This window comes from Thermobia domestica, chromosome 5 (genome assembly GCF_964235325.1).
Source record: "Thermobia domestica chromosome 5, izTheDome1.hap1.1, whole genome shotgun sequence".
NCBI classification, from domain to species: domain Eukaryota; kingdom Metazoa; phylum Arthropoda; class Insecta; order Zygentoma; family Lepismatidae; genus Thermobia; species Thermobia domestica.
In genome coordinates, this window is record NC_137458.1 from 81,347,732 (window position 1) to 81,362,553 (window position 14,822).

The following is a 14,822-nucleotide window of genomic DNA, read 5'->3' on the forward strand; positions in this document are numbered from 1 at the left end:
ATCCGGAAAGGGTTAATCAAAGTCGAACAGTTTTAAGAAAGGCTATGTGTCACCAACATAAGTAAAATCCTCGGAGCAGTTTCCTTCACTGTTTCCCTTCCAGGAAAAAAAAGAAAGAAAGAAACAATGAATCACACCAGAAATTCTAATTTATATAAAAATTCACCGTTATTCGATTTCTACTTTTTTAGCAATTGTTAAACAAATTACTAGAATGCTTTGAGAACAGTAGCATAACTAAGAATGCATGACCCCCTCCATCCGCGAAAATGTCAAAAGGGCTCTTCATGTTTCTACGTTCATGGCACACGTACAATTTATACAGTAGTAGAGTTATTTTTCCATCTATTCAGACACTACTTGCTAATATACGAAAATTGCGCATTATTGTTATTATTATTATTATTATTATTATTATTATTATTATTATTATTATTATTATTATTATTATTAAGCAATTACATGGGAATAAAAAGTTTCCTAAAAGAAATAATTTCTAGAAATTAGGAATTAGATTTCTGGGTTGTCGGCATCTAAGGCCACGTTAGCCGATCCCGTATGAAGGATGACGTCCCTCAGCGAGCCCACTATACGATGAAAGGGAAGGAAGAAAGGATTGGGAAAGGAAGGAAGCAGCCTGGGACCATTATATTAGGTACTTCCATCCCGGCATTTGAATGGTATGAATCAACGAAACCCAAGAAAGACTTCACTCAAGAAGGCAGGTCTGAAAAAGCTGTTACACTCTTTCGGCCGAGTGTCCCCACCAGGAGTCGAACCTGGGACCGCTCACCTCAAAGGCAGGAGCAGAAATAATTTCTTCCTAACGTTCACATTACAAATAACATGAAAACTCGTCAAAACTTGTGGACCTTGCTCACATATTTCTAAACCGGCGTATTTTTTATTCGGAGAGTAATTCGCTGACTACTTTCTCAATATCAACGTCGTGCCATTCTTCGCTTTCGGTGCTCAGGATTGGCAAAGGGCTCAACCAATGCCGTAACTTTTGCGGGGGAATGCGGAAACTGCCCTCCCAATTAAGCTTCCAGTTGTTTGATAGGATTCATTTGAGTTAAAACTTTGTTGCTTTGTATGATGTGATATGAACAGGAACTTATAAATAAAGCTTGGAATAGGTTTACCACATAACAGGAAAAAAATGAAACGAAAATGTGTTCCGTGCCTCATTCAGTAAAATGTGTCCTATTAGAGCCCTAGACAAAATATATATTTAGTAAGGCTTTGAACTGGGTGAAATATTGTCTCATTTAGTTAACTTGTGAAGCATCGTACTATTTTCAAAAGCATTGCAAATAATTTAATGTGTTTCTGCTGCTCCACTATCTGAACGAAATATATTCCTTTAAGATGTAGCATATATGTAATCTGGATCTTACTTTAGTAAACCATCAAATGGCGCCCCAAGAAGTATCGAACACGTTTAGTAAGGATTTCACTTCAAATGCCATCATTATTCTAGGGGGCCTCAACTTGACATATTTTAGGAGGTCTAATTAATGTTTGGTCTTCCAAGAAAAAGCCCATGTTACGGGACTGAGCTCAATTTCATCTTCGACCTTGTTCTACGAATATAAAGTTTGATGGCTTTTAATGTACTGAATGATCGTTCAGGATTGGCTTCGTCAGAGGCAAAGTGAGATACAGTTGCAAAGAAGTACACAAATCCAGAACACTACTAACATGGGAAGTTATCTACGACTAAATAATTGGCTAATTAATTCCAAGTTAAAATTTCACTAAATTGTTTCTTCACTACTCATCGGAAACTTGTTAGTTGTTGCAACAAAAGGCGATACATTTTCCGAGTAGAATTCACTAAATCCATTATAGCTGGTTCCGTGATTTCTTTTTCCTCTAAGTAGAGTACTCTTGCAGTAATATGAAACCTGCAAAGTGCTTTTGAATGGAGTTGAATTTCAGTTTAGCGTCCCTTTCAGCAGCGAAGCTATGTCCCAGGTAACACAAACCGGACCATGAACGTCTTTTATTGGGGTTCGAATTCAAAATGACGTCTTTTGAAAATTTGGAACGTCTTTATCACGTACCAAAATGGTAGTAAAAATGACGTGTCAAACATGACCGAAATTGTACGTGTTTATCACATGCCAGAATGGTAGTAAAAATGACGTGTCAAACATGACCGAAATCGTACGTGTTTATCACGTGCCAGAATTGTTGAAAGAAGTGACGTCTCAAACATCACCTAAAAAGGACGTCTTTTTGAGGTGCTAAAAGCGCGAACGTTCTTAGAACAGTGCATGCTGGGAGTCGTGCTTGATAGAATCACATGATAGAATAGCGCGCGTCCATCATTTAGAAAGACGCGTAGTGTTAATTTAATTTTTAGTAGTAAAAGTACTCGTTTTACAGCAAGATTGTCATAACAGACCACTGTGCTACTATACCGGAGGAGAAGGTAAATTATCTCGTCTTATCTTTTCAGAACATTGCATTTAATTAGGGTGAAGAAGAACTATGTATTGTGTCATTGAGGAAGAACCGGAGATACAGTTGCCTGAAGGCAATTCAGTTATTATTGCCAACGAAATTTGGCTCACTCCACGAAAATGTGAAGTTCTATGGCCTCCATATAAAGTGTCTCCTCGTTTCGAACGCGCGCTTAAAACAGGGGAACAACCACAAGAAAATTAGCTTGCTGTGAAAATAAAAAAAAAAACACCAGATTTAAGACAAGTGAGTATTTGCATTGAATTTCCCGTACAGGTTTATTTTTGGCACATGACTTGAAATAATTGTTGATAAATTATAAATCTTTCATTAGTTTCCTTCTTATTGTTTCCTAAAAGCTTTCCACTTTCGCATAGATACAACTCAAGGGTGCCATCGGAATTGTTTTAAAAATTACAATTAGATATATGTCTAGCAGAAGAGGTACAGCATTTTTTTCTAAGAAAAATGTTACAATTTTGGTGATTTCTTTTCACATTAGCTTAGGTTAGATTAGATTGTTAGATTGTTACTTTAAAGTCCAGCATAATTTTCGAATAAATCACAGAATTTCACTTATTTCTGTTAATAATAGGTTTGGTTAGGGTTATGTGAGGTCTAAGTACTTGCATCAACCCATTTGTATAAATTTTATATTTTTTACGTACCTCTGGAACCCTTCTGCTAAACATACCCCAACGATTGTTTTACGATTTACTTATTAATGCGGCTTCTAGATGTGTAGCATAAAACTTTAAAACTAAACTAACCTTTGCTATGTTGCCACTAAGAAGCACGAATACTATCTAATAAAGTCAGGGCAGTGCGAACGCGCGGGAATGCGTCCGAAGAGAGCAGGCACGTCAGCGATTATGGGTATACGCGCTAGTAAGGGTAGTGGAAAGAAGTGAGTTTTTGGCAGTGATACGAGTTTTACTAGCACTGGTCATGGTTTCATAGAAACGCTCCAATTGTAAACTTAAAAACAAAAGTGGCATTACTTGAACACGCGGTTCTACCAAATTTTGACATCTCTCTTACATGATTACCAATGGGTACCAGGATAACAAAAGGGTACCTCAAGTAGGTATCAGGATGACGTGATTGAGGTTAAAAAGATGACGTACCATGATGGTACCATATAGGTCATCAGTAGACGTCTACGGACGACGAAATCGAGGTGAAAGAAATGACGGTGCACAAATCGTCCTCTGTAGATGTCTACTGCACCTTACAGAAGACGTCGCAGATCACGTGATATTTGATGACATTATCACCAAAAAAATGACGTCATGTGATACCCTTTAAAAAAAGTCTTCTCTTCCAATTTGTGTTACCTGGGGTGAGACTACTGATTAACGTGGAATCCGAACCACATGAGCTCCCGCCGGGAATCGAACCCGGGTCTTCCGCGCCAAGGGCGCGTACGGTAACCGCTTAGCCACGGAGGAACTCTGCAAAGTGCTTTTAACATCCAAACATTATATAGTTATACTCCGAAACTTAAATACCGGGAGTCTGTTAGTTACGCCACTGCTTGAGAATACAGATTACTCTTAGAAAGGAAACTTAATGACTCCATATCAGGGTTGGCTGGTTTAAACCATGGTTTAAACCAGCTTTTTTTTTTAAAAAAAAAAAAAACAACTGGTTTAAACCAAAAAACGAAAATGTTCGTAAAAGTGTAAGTGTTTGTAAAATCTTGATGAACACACATTTGTGGGTTATCACGTTTCACTCCCGTATATTATTCGTATTATATTCAGACCTAAATTCCCCATTAATTACTCAAAAAGATTATACTACAAAAGCAACTTTTTTATGTAAGTTTATAAATGTTTGTTTGTGATTTTTTGTAGTTATTATTGTTATGTAATTGCAATCAAAGAAACATTCTAAATATTGTTTTGTTTACTATTGATAAAATACATCGAAATGCCGTACTTTGTGTGTGGGGGGGAGGGTCATACAGACCCCACGAAAGGCATTTAGTGAAATGAGAAGTATCTTCGATATCTATTTATGTATAAACGAGTCTGAGCCAAAGTGGACTCAAATAATTCGTATCTTTGTGATATGCAAATTAAGTCGTTGTATTTCTTTAATTTGGACCAATAAAAGTCGTTGTTAACTAACTTGAATTAAATTAGTTCTTCTGTACTCCGTAGTACTTTGAAATTATCCATATGTAATTCAGTATAATGGTTTCACTTGTGCAACTGTTTATTTTTTGTCCTTCTGAAATGACTCTTGAGAGCTATATTAAGAAGCACGTAAAGAGCAGTACAACGTATTTTTATCAGAATTCCTTCGTGAGTGAGTCGGCAGATGTATCGCATTTGTGGCCAATTAGTTCTGGTTCCGAGTTCAAATGGAGGACAATTTCTCTCGGATGTAACTCGAGAAGCAGTTTTTATTCCGCTTTAAGCTTATGTGGCCCCTTCCAGCATAACCCGGCTGTCGCATAATAACATTAAGGCGAAACAAACTTATTTCTGTCCATATATGATATAAATATATAGAGCAAATTATTTAAACCAAATAAACCTGGTTTAAACCAAAAGAACCGTTTTTTTTTGTTTTTTCAATAAAAACCATGGGTTTTGCCAACCCTGCTACATATACAGATGACGTTAGAACCATCCATTAGTATGCAAATCAAATTATTTATAAAACCATCCTTCTATTAAGATATTTCCAAAACGTATAACGTGGAAAGTAAATGTATTAACTCTGTAATTACGAAACTAAGACTACAATTGAACGATAATGGACATATTCCTAATCAGGAAGGTATACAAAAATTATGTGTCCAATGAAACGCCTGACACGACTTACCTGTAGCTCTGCAATGACATATTCGTGGCTCCTGTAAGGTGCCGGCCTTCTCCTTACTATTTTAGCTCCTTTCTTACGTGTGATTACACCTTGTGGTAGTAGAAATGGAAGCAAATGTAGTGCGCAATTGATTGCTATAGAGAAAAAATATGACTAAGTCAGTATATAATAATGTTTGGAATTAGTAGATATTGCTATTGTCTGCCAAATTATTTTTGAAGTACAATGTAAATCACTAAATTATTCAAAAACTACTTCCATGAGTTGAAATAGTGTTTTACTTAAAATGTACTGCTTTCTAAAGTCCTAGACAATTGTTATATTACTTAGCACAATGATGGGGAAACATTTTGGGCCGCAGGCCAAAGAAAAACGGAAAAATAAAAAAAAATATAGGTGGGCCAATATAATTTTAAAAAAGAACAACAGTGATTGTATCACTTGTAAAACCAAGCTCTATATCGAAAGATCATGAAGGAGAATGTGATAAATGGTATTGTGAATGCATATTTAAACATTTCTCATAATTTGGCTGGAAGTATAATCCACTGATTCTCAGAAGTGAAGTTATATTCCTCAGGTAATGAATCACGTCGTGGGCTGGGTGGAAACGTTTAAGGAGCTACATCTGATCCGCGGGCCATGCTTTGCCCATCACTGTCTTAAGACGTGAAGATAATAAGCCAAAGATGTGCAATTTTGAGTTCACGTACGTTTACTTAAAAGGTATTACGTGTTTCAAAATACTGACTTATTTTTCCTTCTCGAAGTAAAGCATACAAAAGCTATTATTTGCTGCGATTGAATTATAACAATAAAACAATGTTTGTGAAAAGACACTATAAAAAGATAATGTAAAGAAAAAAAAACAAATGGGTGCTTTACCAGAAGTAGGGTTGTGTTGATGACAAATAGACTCTTGTGTACATATTTATACATGCAACCTGAAATCTGATAAATATACACGAAAACTTGATCTTACTCACCAAGAACTTTCTCTAGCGAAAACGTAAAGAAAATTATCACTACCAAACAGATGACAGAGAAACCGTAAAGAAAACAGACTCTGTCGCGCCGAACAAATTTTTAAATTCAGCATCGATTTGAAATATAAAGATTTAATTGTTATACAAATATATTCTATTAAATAATATATTTTACCTTTTTCTAGTCATGAAGTTCCAAAGTAGTTCATTGTCATAGTGTTTTACTGCAATGTTAGAAATGCTCATACATGAATAATGTGAAGTAGCAATTAGACTCTTGTTCAGGCAAACTATGATAAAACCAGGCAGATCGTGCTGTTACTGGTTGTATGCACAGCTAATAAGTCAGATATTCCCAAAATTAGTATGATAAATTTTTACCTAATAATATTTAGTTTTATATTAATTTGGTATCTGATAAAACACTGAAATAAGACTAAACTTTCGAGCTAAACGTGTAAACTTGTTCTTCAAAACCTCGAAATATTTTCAGTTTACTTCGTGTTCTTTAGTATTCAGTATTATATTCGTGACATTTCGGTAGAGTTTGCTACCTCCTCAGCTGCACGAATAACTCACACGGAAAATATTACATCTCTCACGATGTCATCGTAGAGTTTTGCATGTATGCTTTGCTTGTAAAATTCCCAACTCTAATGAGGAAGGTAGTAGGGGCTACCGAAATTGTTTGGATTAGGATACTGACTACTATAAAAGACAGAATAAAAGATAAATGCCAGAAGTATTTCGTTGCTATTAAAAACCCTGCCAAATCATATCGTTGCAAACATTCAAATGAAACAAATGAAATCAAAGTTTTAGTATAATGCCTTACATTTATACTCTGTATGCTACAGAGGTTGAAGTCTTGAAGGCCGAAGTCCCGAAACAATGAGGTCGTGTGTTTTGTAAAGCTGTATATAAGAATGGTTATTTCTTATTTTGAAGGGAAAGAAAATCAGAAGTTTATTGGTTTCTTCCGAAGCCTACTTTTGTTTAATTGAAGTAATAACTAAATATGATACTGATTGATAGAATTGGATTTTGGGGACTAGTCCTTTTCCATCCAGGGACGTGTACAAGGAAATTGCGGGGGGAGTAGAATAGTACATAGTAGTCATAAGTATTGAATCTTGTCAAGGCAGATTTTTAATTATAGATTCCATTACAGGGAAAACGAAGGTAGTAGTTGAAAATTAAAAAAAAAAGCTTGAAAAAAAGCTGTATCCCTTAAACAACGTGCTTTTCTTTCATGTGTACGCAGGGGAAAGGAGAGATGAATTTGTCACTTGAGAAATAAAGGAAATGGGGGAATGAAGAAGTGGGAGGAAACGGGACAACTCCGAGAAAACCCACGCACACGGTGTTTGTCTACTACAAAGTTCACTTGGCGGAAGTTGGGATAGAACGAAGAACACTATGCACCACCTCGGGCCTTGGTAAGACGGATTCAAAAGCACTGTACTGTCAGATTCATATCCTGACTGAAATGTACCAGTATAAAGTCCCAGCATTGTACGGACAAGACATTAACCAGGTTGAACTGCACCAAGCCAAAGAATCTAACCAGACGGTAAAGGGAGACAGTGATGGATGAGACGTATGAATAATAATACAAAAATAGGTACAATGAAGGAATTGACATGAAACTCGAGAAAACTAACCTTGTGTGCAACTCGCATACCTTCATTTTTCAGGCTCCAACACTTCCCAATGAGTAACGAAACCAACATCCTGTTAAAAATAAGTAATTCAGCTGAAACAGCCACCGTAGTGTTCGTGGTTTGAGAGAAAGTTCCCTACTCTAGGGAAATTTCATAAGTAAATTTAGCAAAAAGGAAAAAAGGGAATTTTTCGATAAAACGTGAAAAATTCAGGGGAATTCTCTAGTTGACTGATTAACGAACATCACTACTTAAATTGTTCTTTGTTATTCAGAAATAAACCAATACAATTGCAATAGTATGTGTGTGCTGCAAGTAGCATAATTTGCACCCATTGTTAGCTGGTGGGATGCACGGTGGCTCAATGGGGAGCGCTTACCTCAGGTGCATGGTTTCCTTGGTACGATTTTCACCCAAACAAGCTTGTGATAAGCAACATTGTGTTCGTGGATTTTCTCGAGGTACTCCCGTTTCCTCCCACTTTCTCATTCTTCCATCATCATTCACTTGCTTTAATCATCGTCTCCCTTAACCTAAAGGCATAATCATGGGATATTAAACTAAAAGTTTCACTATATTTCATTTTGTTGGCGTGCGTGTGTATACTTTTGTAAAAAAAAAGTAAACGTAAAAATAGAAGGAAAAAGCAAATGAATAAAACAAATATGGTTGGTAGCAGAAGCGTCATTTCAGATTTTGCTTGTGGGAGGGCAAGACCCCTTAATATAAGTAAAATTTTGCGTTTTTCACTGACTACTATTCTACTCAAAAAATATGTATAAACCTCAATCTCAGGGGGTGCAATTACCACTCCCTGCCCCCTCAATGACGCCACTAGTGGTAGTTCCCTTAATATAGCTAAATTAAAATTATTACATAACTTCTGTCATAGGTATTGGACACTTAACAAACAACGGAAAATTTGATAAAGTGAAAAGTTTTTGTCAGTCGAGGGAAATTTTCTTAAAAAAACCTACGAACAGTGCTACCAGGTTCGTCCTGCACTGACTCGGTTAGATAGCATTCATGCTTTTATTGCCACCTAGCACAAGTTCGTTCGTGTTTATGCCATACGTCCACACTGTATTTACATCGAGCTCTTCTGAAATTAATTAATCTGTATGTAGTACTGGAGCTTCTTATTTAGTGCTGCTAAAAAAAAAAAACTTTAACCCAACCTGAGAATGTAAGAAATGTGTCAAAACTTGATAGAACAGTCTGCTCGAGTAATGCCTGTGTTTTTTTTTACATTGTAGCTTTTATGCAACAGATACGGAATCAATATTTATATGGCAATCGTAAAGGAATTGCAATTTTTCAACTAATACTTCTTGTGGTCCCTTGAAATTTTATCTGTGCAAGTGAGCAGGCCGGTAGCCAGCCCAAAAATGTAGGGGAGGGGGAATCCAACCATATTATAGTTCATTTGCAAGCCTACCGTGAACATTTTAGGCAGACAGTAAAAATTAAGGAGCCCGACCCCCTAGACCCCCCGCGTGGATACGGGCCTGCAAGTGAGGGCAAGGTTCTAGATGACTGGTCCTCCTTCCCATTGAGCAATAATAAAGACAGAAAACAACGTGCCCTGCGGAGCTCTAACCCGCCTTCACTCTAACGCTCGCTCTGCAATACTGTGTAGATTAAATGTATAAACTTTAGTAGACCAGCTACTAACCTACATGGGGGACCAGTAATCTAGAACCTTTCCGCAAGTGAGTTTTTTCATGTCACCCACCACAAATCTTTTAGGGGACAATAAGAAGGAAATTATTAAAAGAATTGTATTTTTCAACAGTTATTTAGAGTGCTGCGCCAAAAGTAAACCTGCACGCTCCAATTCACAAAAAAAAAAAAGAAAACAATTTACTGAATATATTGGAAAGTCCCATATCATTAACACAACAACTTTGTCTAAGATATAGAATGCCCAGAAGCATAGAGTGAGGCTTCCGGGCATTCTTTCTGGGAACATGTACCTAGAAGCATTACTCATGATTTTCGAAGGAAAATAATGCATTGTCGTGATTAACCGTCAATCGGTTACAATGATCGCACACAAGCAATGTTGCATTCACACTTAAAACGAAATTCATGTTGCTAGCAGTACTTACCTGCGAAATTCTCTCTGATTAGTAAACAATACTTGTTGTCCATGTTGCTTCTAACTTTCTCTTTATCCATCCGCTAAGTAGTTCCTCCATCAGCCAGAATGAGAACATATAGTTCAGGATTATAAAGGACTTTTGTGCTCTTATGTTAGCTTGTTCGTACTTGTTTTCCATAGTCTTGCATTTGCAAACTGTCTTTTATATCTCACGATATTCAATGATATATCTATATCATAAAACAATATTTGTTAAGACTACATTATTACTTGTTTTTGAGAACCAGTGTCTGACTCAAATATGCAACTAAATTTCCTCATTCTCATTTTTTGAGTTATTTTCTCCTCAAAATTCAGACAAATTTACTCAATTTTTTTTGAGTAGTAAAATATATTCATTTTTGAATAAATCATTTTTAACAGTGAGAGCTCTAGTAGGGAAAAAGGAAGAAAGAAATAATGAAATATAGTCATTTTGCAACCGGAGCTTACTTGAGCTTAGGTCCGCTATCTTCAATGGGGCTCGCATTCATTACTCGCGTTGAAAATCACACTAGGATTCGCACTAGTTTGAGCTTGGTCCCGCTTTTCACAATTAGATTCTGACTGACTAACGATTAAAAGCGAGTGAGATAACCCATCCAATGGGGAACTCACGAGGCCGAATACAGAACATTCTTACCCAAGATTTCTACATAAGGAAATTTTCGGCTCGAAGGGTGCCTCATCTGCTAACGTCAGAAAGTCCTGCTTATGTTACAGGTTCTTCCACGTGGAAACCAAACAAATTTTGCTGCCAAGTTGTACCCCGCCCCATACTAGTCTGATCTTGCCCCCAGTCATATGTATCTGTTTCCAAACTTTAAAAAATCTCAATGGCAAAAAACGTTTAGGGAAGAAGGTACGTAGAGAGTGAGATTATTTTTTCTGTCCTGACAATTCGATATATTCTACGGAGATGAAAGCATTGGAAGAGTGTCGTCAAAAGTGAATAAACTTTCAAGTATACTATGTTGAAAAATAAAACGTCAATCACTTTGACATTGTGTTTCTTTCTATCCAATTCTTAGAACTTCTCAAACAACTCACATATATGAGGGAGGAAATTTTTCTTTGTTTAGTATGGTCATTTCTAAAAAAAACGTAAAAATGAGATTTCCCTAAAGTAAAATTAAAAAATTAAGGATCACAGCACATTATTCATGCCAGAAAGTCATGTGGCATATCTTACTAATCAACAACATGGCCACAAGTCCAAATTTTATCTTATTTAAAAATTTTCACTATTTCGTCTATTATTTTTTCACGGAAATTCAGATCATTAATTTTAAATAATTGAAATCATTCTAAGCTTTACTTTTTAGTAATCAAAATGTCATTAATAAAAGAAAAGTCTCTTTTTAAACCCGAAATTTTTCATAGTTAATTTCATGTAGTAGACAGAACTAGTGATAATGATTAAAAATAAAGTTGATTGAGGATAATGGATATATTCTAAAAGTAGGTAAAATAGTTCATTTTAGTTTATTGTATCTTACTATACAAACGTTATATCTATTTATAAGATGAGGATCTACAGGGCTTACTATAAAACAAATGCTTATATTTAAAAAAAAAAATACGAGATTGTAGTGAAAAACATTTCAATCTGTGCGCTGATCAGTAAATGTTTGTTTGGGAACCCTATCAAAATGATGAGGTTGGCAACGCTGGTAACAACAAATTCCATGAGAATTGTTACACTACAAGACAAAGCACAGAGTGTGCGTTGGTATGCAGAATTGTAATCAGGTGTGTTGGGGGTAGCGGAACTTCAGACGAGTCTACAAAAGATATTTAGTGATGTCAGGAGCATAAAGAGTGGGGACAGCAACTTTCCGTCTGCCGACAGGCTGGAGAGAAGTCCAAGAAAATCGACCTAGAGTTAATAATCCCTCAGTCATCAACGCGCGAGATAATGTATAAAAATTTGAAAGCCAAACGTAAAAGTATAAATTTGTTCACAAACTGACAGAAGAACATCAAGATGTGAGACTGGAGTTCTGTAAATTGGTGCTCAACCGATTTGATGATGACAAGGAACATCTACAGTTTCTCATGTTCTCAGATGAGGCAACTTTCCAAGCTTCGGGTAGGGTAAACAGGCACAACTATCTTCTTTGAAGAAAAAACAATCATGAATATGAAACGCACGAAAGAGATTGTCCAAAGTTGAATGCGTGGTATGCTGTATCAATGGACAACCTAATAGACCCATTTTTCTTATGCGAAAACACTGTGACATGGAAAACATTTCTACAAATGCTTGAAAATTTCCTGATGCCGCATTTCTTAGTTTAGGAGAGGTTAAGAGTCATTCACTACAGCATGACACAGCCGCCACACATTTTGCAGAAGTCTTCAAGGACTTCCTTGAATGTGAGCTACCTGACAGGTGGATTTTGGGAAAGCAGGTGAAAACCCCCCATATCCAGACCTCCCTCGTGCATTTGAAAGATTTGCAAATGTCAAAACGCCCACACAAACGGTCATAACTCCCACAAAAATAGACAAATCTCCCAAATCCACGAACGGTCATAACTCGAACACTCAGAAAGTGTCAAAACGCGCACACAATCGGTCATAACTCCCACACAAACGGACAAATCTCCCAAATACATGAACGGTCATAATTCCCCCAGCCAAAACTCCCACAGAGGTAAGCGGTCATAACCACCAACGGTCATAACTCCCACAAAATGGACAAAACTCCCACACATAGCAATGGTCACAATTCCCACATAAATGGACAAATCTGCCACACAAATAGACAAACCTCCAACATGCAGAAATTGTCACAATCGCTACACAAATGGACGAAACCACCACAACCGAAACTCTCGCACTAACGAAATGTCAAAAATGCCCACAAAATCGGTCTTAATTCCAACACAAACAGACAAATCTTTCAAGTGCACGAACGGTCAAAACTCCCTTACACTTCTTTTTATTATTTTCAGTGTGTGAAACTTACATAACATGCAACCAGGATAAGTTCAAAGTGCGAGAGATTTATGAGATTTTGTGGGAGTTTTGTCCATTTGTGTGGTGGTTGTGACAATGTCTGCGTGTGGGAGTTTTATTTCTGTGGGGATTGTGACCGTTGGTATTTGTGGGTGCTTTATCCATTTGTATGTGAGTGATGACCGATTCTGTGGGCGTTTTGATATTTCTTGTGTGGTGGGTTTTGGCTGTATGAGTTATTACCGTTCGTGCATTTGAAAGATTTGTCCGTTTTTGTGGGAGTTATGACAGTTTGTGTGGGCGTTTTGACATTTGTTGACTGTGGGAGTTTTGACCGTTCGTGTATTTGGGAGATTTGTACATTTATGTGGGAATTATGACCGATTGTGTGGGCGTTTTGACATTTCTTGATTGTGGGAGTTTTTGTTGTGGGAGTTTTGACCTAGACCCGATTTGGGACACATTCCTTATTCCTTAGTCACCCAGTTCCGCCTATTTGCCAACCTGTAATTTTTGGTAATGGGGTCATGTTAAGACACAGATGTGCGCACAAAAATCAAAAGACCTACAAGACCTGAAAGCTAAGATTCTGAAATGATACATTACAATTCTAACGACGCCAGATGAAATATCATTCATGGATTTCTAGAAATGTATGTATGTCAATGGAGTCCAGCTTCAGATATGGGGAGATGATGTTGGTGGGGTATCTATGGGTGATAATACAAAATGCAAGCGTCAATAAAAATCTTAACATTTATGTCACTGCAATATTATTATTTTAACGAAAGGTATAAGTATTTGGTTGATAGCAAGCACTTTATAACAACCCTGTAATGTTTCATGTATTTTTTAACAGTGCAAACCCTTGTGTTAAACACATGATAATGGCAAAATATTGGGCACCCACATCTTTCCAGCTACAGTAGAGTTTCCGCGACGAGGAAATATAGCATAAATGCAAGGAGAAAAGTGACGGAGTGATTACGGACATGCAAGTAAGTAAAAAATGCTCCTATAAACATGGGTCCCACGCCGCTTGGTTTCATAGATACAGGGAGTTCAAATGTCAAATCCCTCCAATGGCTCACTTTCGGAAAGTGAGTGGAAATGTTTAATATTTCAGGAATAGTACAATCAAGTTTAATTATGCCAATGCAAATACATTTGCACTAACATGTAGAATGAAATTGATCAGCATTTGAGATTATTGAGTTGTCATTCTTGTCAGTGTTGCCAACTTGGTACAATGTGTTATGTCTTCAAATAGCACTAGAGTCCACATGTTAACATATGATTGCTGACACCAAACGTTCCTAAACATGCCGCAGATTCTGCTTCGTTTTTGAAAGAAAAGGAGTGCAAGTGTGAAATCAATTAACAGCGTACTACGGGAAACACTGGCTCATAGATCACAACTCTTGCATTAGATTGTTATAGTGTCGTTACAAATGAATAGACATGAGAATAACTTACGTACGAAGCTGTGGCCTCCATCGAATATTTTTCATAATTAGTTATCTTCAGAAATATCCAATAGTTGCGATCTATGAATGGTAGCATTCTATTGTGAGAAGTTAATTGTGTTCACACTTGGACCTTTTGTCTTTCGAAAACGAAAGGGAATCTGTCTTATGTTTAGGAACGTTCTAATATCAGCAATCATATGTTAACGTGTGGACGACTAATGTTATTTGAAAAAGTAATACTTTGTAGCAGTTGGCAACACTGACATCACAATAACCTCAAATGTTT